Source organism: Calidris pugnax, unplaced genomic scaffold, assembly GCF_001431845.1.
Source record: "Calidris pugnax isolate Ruff unplaced genomic scaffold, ASM143184v1 scaffold52, whole genome shotgun sequence".
Lineage (NCBI taxonomy): Eukaryota > Metazoa > Chordata > Aves > Charadriiformes > Scolopacidae > Calidris > Calidris pugnax.
This window is the reverse complement of record NW_015090811.1, coordinates 4,317,154-4,326,994: the sequence shown is the minus strand read 5'-3', so window position 1 is coordinate 4,326,994 and position 9,841 is coordinate 4,317,154. Positions and strand designations below refer to the sequence as shown.

At 40.4% G+C, this 9,841-nt stretch overlaps 1 long non-coding RNA gene across 4 annotated transcripts in view; it reads left to right on the top strand.

The window, feature by feature from the left end:
• LOC106886155 overlaps window positions 1-9,591 on the top strand; it is a 73,797-nt gene extending 64,206 nt beyond the window's left edge. For all 4 annotated transcript variants that reach the window (XR_001411596.1, XR_001411597.1, XR_001411595.1 and 1 more), the window contains one exon: window positions 8,528-9,591. This is a non-coding gene — a long non-coding RNA (uncharacterized LOC106886155). The remainder of the gene's footprint in view (window positions 1-8,527) is intronic.
• Window positions 9,592-9,841: the final 250 nt, after the last annotated feature.

Below are 9,841 nucleotides of genomic sequence, written 5' to 3'. Positions count from 1 at the left end.
TGAGAATTCATCGCACTAGCCATTGATTCTGAATGTGCAGCAGATCACTATGTCCATCAAGGCAATCCTCTACAATTAGTCATTCTTGACTGAAAGTTATTATTATGATAGCTGCTAATGAATTACTTTTTGAAAGTCATTCTGGTGTCACGGTGCTGGGGGCTGCGAAAGTGAAGGCAAAATTTACCGTCATGAAGCTGGAAGAGAATAGTGGAGTCAGGGGAAATAAAATACCCATGGATTAAGCTGGATTACAAGTGGTAGTAAAAGTAAAATGAAGGAAGACTGCAAATCGAAAAGGGTTGAAACGTTGAGACATAAACAAAGACGAGCTGAGGAAAGAGAGGTAGTTACATTTCTTTAGCAAAACTTCCTTAAACTTTCCAAGTGGGGTGGGACGGAAGGACCTGTTTCACAGTACACTGCTGCTTAGAGCCTTGGCTGTGTGATTTCTTCCAGCACTAGAAATGTGTTTTAAAGAAGAGTTTACATTGCTATGGCAACCATGTAGACTGGCCATTTCTTTGCTGTACTCACAAAATAAGAGAGCATAAAATCCCAGAACATTTTTCTGCATTTTATGCAGCCCTATAACCCATCTGTGAATTAGCTCGTGATGGTTACAATTAAGCTTTTGTCTCATTGGCCCTTGCACTTGTCTATTCTACTTTTGTTTCTTTTCACCTGAAATATGTCCTTCAGAGGCAAGATCTCGTTAATCACTGTCTTGCCCTATAGTATAACTCTACTGATTGTCAGAGATTACCTGTAACATGTAAGCAACCCATTGATGAATGAGCCCTTGAAATTCCACGTTTAATCTCTGTGGCAAAATACTATTTCTGTTAATATTGCAGTTTCTTCACTTTAGATAATTGCACCTTTCTTGATTGTCAGATACTCAGTGAAATAAGCGGGAAGAGAGGAATGACTGTAACTGAATCACTTGAGAAATGACAACCCCTTTCTCCTCCTCCTCCTCAATTACACCATCTTTATGACAAAACACAGAGAAAAAGATGCTCTCCTATCTGGGAGAGACGAGCAAGTTGATTGGCAAAAGGTTGACATTCACAGCTTCAATACCTGAATGCTGAGCGCACCAGCTAGAGCGAGCCCCAATCCCTATGTGGGACGGTCTAGCAATTATTTTCAAAATAAATAATAAAATACTGAAAGTGTCCTCTGGACATGTATTAACAAGCAGTAGTTTTGGATCCAGCCAGCGTGTTTTCTTTCGCTCAGGACCATGTTTCCTCTGGTCAGCCCATGCTCACAGGAGTAACTGGTGAAGCTGAAATGATATTTTCGTTGTTGATATTCTAATTTAAGAACAGTGTTGCATGTCCATACTTTTAAAACATGGACCCCTTTCTATAAATTACATGTTTATATTTTCGTAGCTACTGAATGTTTTATATGCAATTTCTGGGAAAATAATATCTCCCTGCCTGGTAGCCTGTCAGCTCCTATTGTACGCAATTAAAAAAGGGCAGTGCAAGCAAAGTAAAAGCCTTCTGGGTTTTTGAGAATCTAATCTTTGTGAGAAAAGGAATTTGAGATGTGAGCAGTAATGCATTGTGGTACGGCGGTGCATGAGCAGCATTTTATTTTTTTTTGTTCTTGTCCTGATTACGTTGCTTCAGTGGTAAGTGAGGTAACAGTTTAAAGAACTCATTATATGGAATGACTCTTGTCTGCTGTGATACTTAAAATCATCTTGCGACACTCTGGAGCTCAATGCATAAAATATTAGCTCGGTAAGTAACTCTCCCACTGGATAGAGCCTTTTTCTTTCAGAAGTTAACCTACGGATATGAGAAATCCGTCCTTGCATATAGTGTCTGATCCAGTGCCAGTGCCTAAGGATGTCCTTGGAAAGATTCCCATCTTTAAACACTGGATCAGGGTCCTGGTGCAGTAGCTGAAGTGCTGAGGTTTGGATTGGCAGCAATAAATTACGGCATTACTGTTTTAAAGTAGGAAAAAGGCTATAAGAACATAGGTTGACAGTAAAATACTGACAAGAAAAAGCAAGAGCTGTGTGAAGGCAGAAAAAGGGAATTTATAGGAAAAAAAACACCTTGGGAATCATGAAGATTAAAATAATAGGTGTTTTTTTCAGTTTGTTCACATTTGCTACAACATACAGGCAAGGGAAAAACAAAGTATTTTTCTCCACTCAGGTAAATATTATACCTGTTTCAAAGATGTGAAGGGTAGGACAGAGAAGTACATCACACAGGGAAATTGGGGGTGATTATTGCAGAATAGCCAAGGTGCAAGTGTTAAGATGTCCTGCCCTAGCTCCCCAGGCTGGCATAATTAGGTGGCTGCAAGATCAGATATCTTTTGCCCAGAATTACCGAATATGGTGGGAACTGGCAAGTCTGCACATGATCTTGAAGGCACACTCAGCAGGGAAGGAGACAAGAGCTGTAGTAGGTTTTTAAGGCTTTTGGCCTCATATTTACAAGCCTGAAGACATGAGACTCATCTCGACAGAACAGTAAGCAAGCTTGGAGCAGAGGTTTAGGTGATAAGCCCAAGATCATGTGTGCTATTTTGTTAACCCATTAGGCAAGCGGGCTTTTTGCTCCTGTATTTGCACAACGTTTTGTGCAATTAGCTTTTGATCCATGTATCCCTCTAATGGGATCGGGGCTGAACAACAGCGAGTTATTAAGGCTGACATCAGAATTTATGAGGCCCTGGTGCTCAGCCATGTGCTGTGAAGAACAAAGCATGCATAAGCAAATTAACAAACCCAGTAACCTCTCTGGACATGCAGGAACCATGACATTTTGCATGGTGTTGTAGCAATGCTGGAAGCCAACAAAGAGACTGGTTTCTCTCCCAGAGCTCCAGTGAATTTGATGGCATTGCACAGACTCGGGCATATATTAAACAGAGCCATGTTTACTTGTGCTGCATAAGAATCACAGGGGGAAGTAAAATCAATGTTTTCCAAATGGAATAGAAAGAAGCCGTGAGGAAAAGAAATGGTATTTTCAAGCTTCTTTGAAAGGTAACACAAACAATGCACAGAGTAAAGAAATTCTTCAAAGAAAAAGCACTTGCCAATGTCTTCTTCGCTCTGTATTTACTTTGCTTTGGAGGCTTAAGGCATGGTAGGTCGTTGGTATTATTTTAAAAGGGGGGGGTGAATGTGTGAATAAATGGGCTTTGGAACCGATGTTTTGAATTGCAAGCTGCACAATGCATCTGTACATCTTGACAGCAAGAGAAGGTGCTCAGATTTTAGAGGGGCACTGAGATGACACTGAGAGTGCATGATGCAGTCGCGTAATGAAACGGAGATCAATGTTAAAATGGATGTAACACCACTAAGGAGTACACACAGATCAATACTCTTGTAAGCCGTAGAGTATAATCTCGCTACATAGGTCTTGTTAGATGGTACAGTCAATGCTATAAAGACACATTTTTCTGCATTTCTCGAATGTACTTCTGACTTATCTGTCCCAAAGACTGTTTTAAAATGTCCTTCTTTTAGAACATAAAGGACTGAATCGTTGTCTTCCCACTCATGCATGCTAAGGAAAATATACAGTGCTTCATAGTAAACTCACAGCCCTCAAAAATGTGACATAGGAAGATAAGGTGGACAGTCAGCAATGATCTGTTAAGTCTTTGAAATATTGTTTTATCCCTGTCTCCCTTTACTCCCTCCTCCTTTTCTTTAAGGAATATATTTTAAGCACAATTACTGAAAATGCAATCTCAAGGGAAAGGGGGAGGTCAGTCTTGCAGCCCTCACTCATATTGTGCAAAGAAGTCGCTTAAGGTTATTTTCCACCTCCTGATTTTTAGAGCTTAAAACCATTAAAAAAAGATCAGAGAGTTTCTGTCTTTTTCTGCTGCGTGGATAGCCTTGGAAATAGAAGGTGGCTACTACTGTAGGCTGAAATGCTTTCTCTCCCTCTCATATATAGGTGTGTATGTATGTACCTATGTATATTTCCTAAAGATTTCACGCTATCCACATTTATTCTCATGCCACTGCAAACTTAATGCCTGTGAGAATCCCCGTGTTTTCACTTTTATAGTTGGATGATTTGCAGGAACTGTTGACAGTCAAGCTGTGGGTAATGACTCCAGCATGCCAAGTCAAACTGGTTCCCACAAGGAAATAGCCAACATAAATGTAAGAGAATAGTCAAAAGTTTATTTCCTTCTTGACAGGCGGAAATTTATTTCCTCCTCTTGACTGGAAGAAAGAAAATATATATATCTCAGCTTCTAAATTTCGTTTGTCTTCTCCTCCTTAATACAGGTACTTGTATTTTCCCTTGTAACTTCCAAAGGAAGCTACTGGTTTTACCCCTCCATTGTTAAAGCTCAGATGTTTTTACCCATTTACTCACTGAGGAGACTTTGTTTTGAATTTCTTTGCAATAGAAAGTATTCATATTTTTAAAGAGTGGAGAACAGCTAAAGCAAGTAAAAATAAATTAATAAATACATAATTACAGTGATGCTTCAGAGAAAAGTTTCTAGGCAGAAGCTAATAACAATGACTAGAGATACCCTTAATATTGTGTGTTGATTCTAGATCCCCTGGGACAGTCTAACAATTAAGCATGTGTTTTCCTGTCCCTTTTGGCCTTAATAGCTATTATGATCATTAAGTGTAACTGCCCTAGACTCTGGTTGCTAAATGCCTTTGTGAGTCCAAGACCGAGTCTGTATCCCCTTGTGAGCGTATTCGGTTGATGAGAAAAAGAAGTATTTTCATTATTCCTCAAGACACTGTTCTCACTCCCATTCCAAAGCTCTACTTCCCTTCCAGAGCAACTCTTTCTGAACTCTTCTTTCTGAACTTCAGTTAATCTTTACTCTTTCTGACACTGTAGCAGCTCTAAAATGCCATTGCTTTTCCCCGCATTTATCATCCTCTTTTTCAGTGTTTGTGGTTGACCCCATCCACTGCAGTCTTGGCTGTGTGGCTGCTGAGCTGGAAGAAACAAACTGAATTGTCACCGCTGCGAAGGCCCCTCTTAAGCAGATGCTCTTCATGATGCAGCTCTGGCCTCAGAAAGTTCAGTGTTATCAGAAAACCTTCAACCCTAGTTTCTTCCAGAATATTACCAACATTTCTTCTACTCCCATGGGAAAAAAAGCAAAAGCTTGTTAAAGGGGTTGTTCCCTGTCATATTAATTGGCAATGCCGATGGGAGATACGGGAGCTGCAAGTAAAGGAACTCACTTTCTCTGCTGCAGAGAGAAGCATTGCAAAAGAAATACACAAACAAATCCAGGCACAAGGTTTTTGACTGATCTGTCACTCCTTGCTGAACTCGCCTGAAATTTATTGCCAGTCAGACAGCATTTCTCTCTGTTTGCTGATTTGATTGAAAGGATGATTTATCAAGGCTCAACATCACTTTGAACGCTGCGCTCCCGTCCGAAGGGTAATGAGTTGTAGGCACCTCTCATGCTCCTTCCCTGTGTGGCTGGGAGATTGCAGGGCACAGTGAGGACCTCATGGTGGCTTCAGGATGAGCCCACTCCTCGCCCTTCTGAGCAGGAGAGGACAGATATCATTTATCAGGAGGTTTCAGGTACCTGTGCAGAGACAAAAAGGGACCATGGATGAGAGAGAGGGAGCGGGATGGGAAATGGCAGTGGGAAGGACAATGAAAATGGCAAGAAAAGGATTGAAACTACCAGAAAATGAAAGGAGAGCTTATTGTTGTCACTGTTATCCCCACTGTCGCTTCATAATGGTGGCTTAAGGCTGTTTGACATCCTCTTGGCTGACTACCATAGCAGAGTCCCATCACAATGTAGTGGAAACTAATGCCTTCTGTCTGCGCGTGTGTTTGATTTGGTTACAGTGAGTTTTTCTTAAGCAGCACTGGTATTTGTTTCAATCACAACAATACCCATCGTCTCACCTTAATTTACAGAGTCATAACTAGCAGTATTTCTTTTCAGCATAAAGAGTGCATTGGAACAAATGCCACTATTTATCAACTGTAATGCAGTTCTTTATAAAGGTCTTATGTGAGCAAAGAATAAAAATGCAATGATAGTCTCACAATAAATACCCTAAATCCTTTATTGCCTATTTATGGTGTAATCTCTCTACAGTTGTACAATATATGACTGTTTAGAAAAAGCTCCAGAACACAGTTATATGGTTTATTTACCAGGAGATGGCAATGGTGATCTACTGCAGTATTAACTTATATACAAGGGCCATATAATTCTTCCGCAACACCACAAACTTCAGTATGAATGAAACCAAAGTATTCCAATACTGTTTTTTCCTTCCTTATTTCTAACTTGTTTCAGTTGCTGGTATTCATTGTAAAGAAAGTCTTTTCTTCCCTTCACATTTTTGATTGAAATTGCTGTCACTACACTTTTTAAAGATGTCTAAATACAATCATACTGGTATTCTGGAAAACAGAATATTATTTAAAAACAGAGCAGCCAATACCATTGAATTAGATATGCCACGTGTCAGAAAAATCAAATGATTGATGAAAGTAAAAGCTTCAAAAATGCATTTAGTTTTACAGTATCCAAATTGAACTTGAGTAGTTAATGAAAAATAAATTATAGGTTAATCTATTAAAAATCATGTTATAATTTTCTATTAAGCTGCTTGAAGTATGATCTTAAAGTACATACGCCAGCTGTTTTACAGAACCTGAAATTAACTGTGGTCTGCAATGTTGTCTGAGTTGTCACATTACCTTGACCTCTAGTAAGGTGTGCATCAATCAGTGCAGCATTGGTGGTCATTTGTAGAAGATCGTCGTCATGACCAGTGGAAGTAAAAGTCTGGCTTTTTATGGGATTGTTCTATGTACCTTTATATCCTTCTCCACCTGACTGCCCATTTGTGACATTTATCCCCAGAAAACTTGTATATGTTGACAAGTTGGTTTGTGCATATTTACTGGATATTTGGCTGTTTTCAAGCAGGAGAAATAACTGATGAGTCTTGTATTTCAGCAGTAGGACAATGTAGATGGTCACTTTCCTCTCCCCAACTATATCCCTGTCCGTAAGGAGTGAGCTGGGGAGGCTGCTGGCTTGCTCACCCTACTCTGGAGGAGATCTGGGGTCTGTGTAGAGCAGATACCATCTTTTACCAGGGAACTACTCCCATGGTTGGCCTTTCCTCTGGTATTCTGAGATACACAGTCCACGTCTTACAACTGCCAGTACGTGGCTCACATTTGGGAGGGTTCTCCACCCTCAAGTTTGATTGCATCTGCTCTTCACAACGTTAAATGCCAGCATTATTGCCTTTCCTCTGTTATTATTTTAGTGTTCCCAAAAAAGACAACCAGGAATGTAGAAGTGCAAGGCTGTGAGAGGAGCACAGAACAGGTAAGGAGCACTTATCTGTAACAACAGACAATAGGAGGAAAAAGCACATTGTTTCACTCATGTGAAGGTCTCAATTTTCTGCTGTTTGAATTGCATTTACTTTTCTAAAGCCCTTCTTCACCACAGTGTCTACCTTTCTACCTCAACATTATCTTCCCTTCCTCTGGTCTGCATTGTGCTACTCGCTCAAATCCCATCTTTACAAGGGAAACCTAGCAAATTTAGAGCATACACATAGAACTTCCCTTAATTCTGTTATCTCCACAACTTTATATCAGACAACTTCTGTGTTGGGGGTCTGTCTGCTCAGCACTCACGATGTGCTTTCTGGGGGAATGACTATCTCCACCTAATCAGTAACAAGAGATACCTATGTACTTGACAGCGATGACACATTATACATCTGCAACATCTTCTTTCCACTCACAGATCCCACAGGGTACAATGGAAAAACAGAGGTAAGGAAGACCTTTGTCAGTCTTTTTTATTTTTCCAGTGGGGAAATAGATCCATGGAGCAAAATGAAGTGACCAAGAGAAAGCAGCACAAGCAGCAGGGAGTAGGGTTTAGAGTGCCTTGCTGTATCAACCAAACTGCGTTTTTCCTTCCCTTTCAGGGTTTGTTTTTTTTTTTCCACACCTCTTTACATTCCTCTAGAAAACAGCACAAGGTTGATCAATATACTCAGTGCCTCCCTCTTCCCTTGGCACCGGGGCAGCCACGTGTTTCACCTTATGGTGAGGTTCTCCAGCAACTTCAACATCTACCAGGGCTGTGAATCACTCTGGTGGTGTTCTCTTCAAAGGACCATTTTTCAGAGAGGGCGAAACGACGATCAGGCTGACAGTCGCTCACACAAAATGCCTTGTCTTCTCTGCTGGATCTCTTGCTGTGAACACCACGTTCATGTCAGCCGTGTGGAGGGAGGAATTTTTCCTATCACTTATTTAGCACCCGCTCCCATCTCTCTTGTCTTACTGACTTAGATTTGTCTTACCGATCATGCTTACACTCCGGTACGGAGTAGGGATATGAATGTTAGCTTGAAATGAATTAGCTAAACCATCTCTTTACTTCACTAAAATCTGTCCTGTAAACAGAAACTGCGGGCTCTTGAGGGAGTGACTATTTACAGCCTTGTTTTTACATTTTTTAGTACAACAGGGCCAAAGCAGGGAGGCTCTGGATGCCACCGTAGTGAAGATAACTCTCGCCGTGACCCAGAGGGAGAAGCAAGGCCAGACTCAGAGGTGAGCAGTTCATAACGGGTAAAGAGAAGTTTAAATTTCTGAATTATAAAGTTGTAAAAAAGATTCAAAGGGAAGTAAGGGCATCCTCAGCCCACTCTTTGATAGTACAATACATAAAAACCAGATTTTGTAGGAGTATAATAAAAGATTGTATAGGAGTATAATAAAACCCAGACACAAGTCTGAAAAATTCATTAGTTTCTGCCATGACTAAAATAAGCACTGTCTATGAAAACTACTTTGCAATGGTAATGAAAAGCAAGTGGAAAAGCAAGTGTTAGCACCAGTGCTGCGATGTGAAATAATTTCTGTATACTCAGATCCATCATTGTGAACAATGTTGTTGATTATAAACCACATCAAATTCCCAGTCCCCCAAAACATGTATTTTATTTTGCAGTTTTTCTAGTAATTATGAAATCAACATAACGCTATCAAGTTTTACCACAATTAAGCTAAATATATACTTAAATGATATAATGTACTTTGTAATTGTAATATCTCTGTAACAGTAACTTACTTCCTAGGAACAATTGGCAACGTTTCTCCAACATTTTTTAGGGGTGGTGTCTAATGATAATGACAATACTCATCTCTCTCTGAATTTTGTAATTTAAAAGGTACTTGCATACAATTTAGAATCAAGTTTTGACCTGCAGAGCTTCATTTCTTGTAAGTTGATAAGAGGAGTCTCCTAGATTTGAATGGATTTTATGGCCCCTTCAGCGTAGCTGGGTTTGATGGAAGAGATGATGACACAAGACTTACGGCCACGTAAGCAGTTCTCCGAAAACAGGTCTATATCTAGTCACTTGTGAGACAGTGTTCACTTGTAAAGCTATTACCATGTCATTGTGCTGAAGACCTTTGGGCTTCAGGAAATCAAAATGTCTGTCAGTCCCCCAGTGAGAGATGGGCCAGATGGTATTTTGCTCCAAGCAATTGCCACTTGCTCAGGGCAGAAGATCTGGGCAGTCTGTCAGTCCCCCAGTGAGAGATGGGCCAGACTGTATTTTGGTCCAAGCAATTGCCACTTGCTCAGAGCAGAAAGTCTGGGCAGTGGTGTCCGTGGTGGGCCTGGGTGGCAGGAGTTTTATTCCATAGCAATTATTATTTTGTCAGATGCATACATAGCTCAAGAGATGGCTCAGGGTGGGCCTGGGTGGCAGGAGTTTTATTCCAGTAGAAATTTTTATTTTTTCGGATGCATACATAGCTCA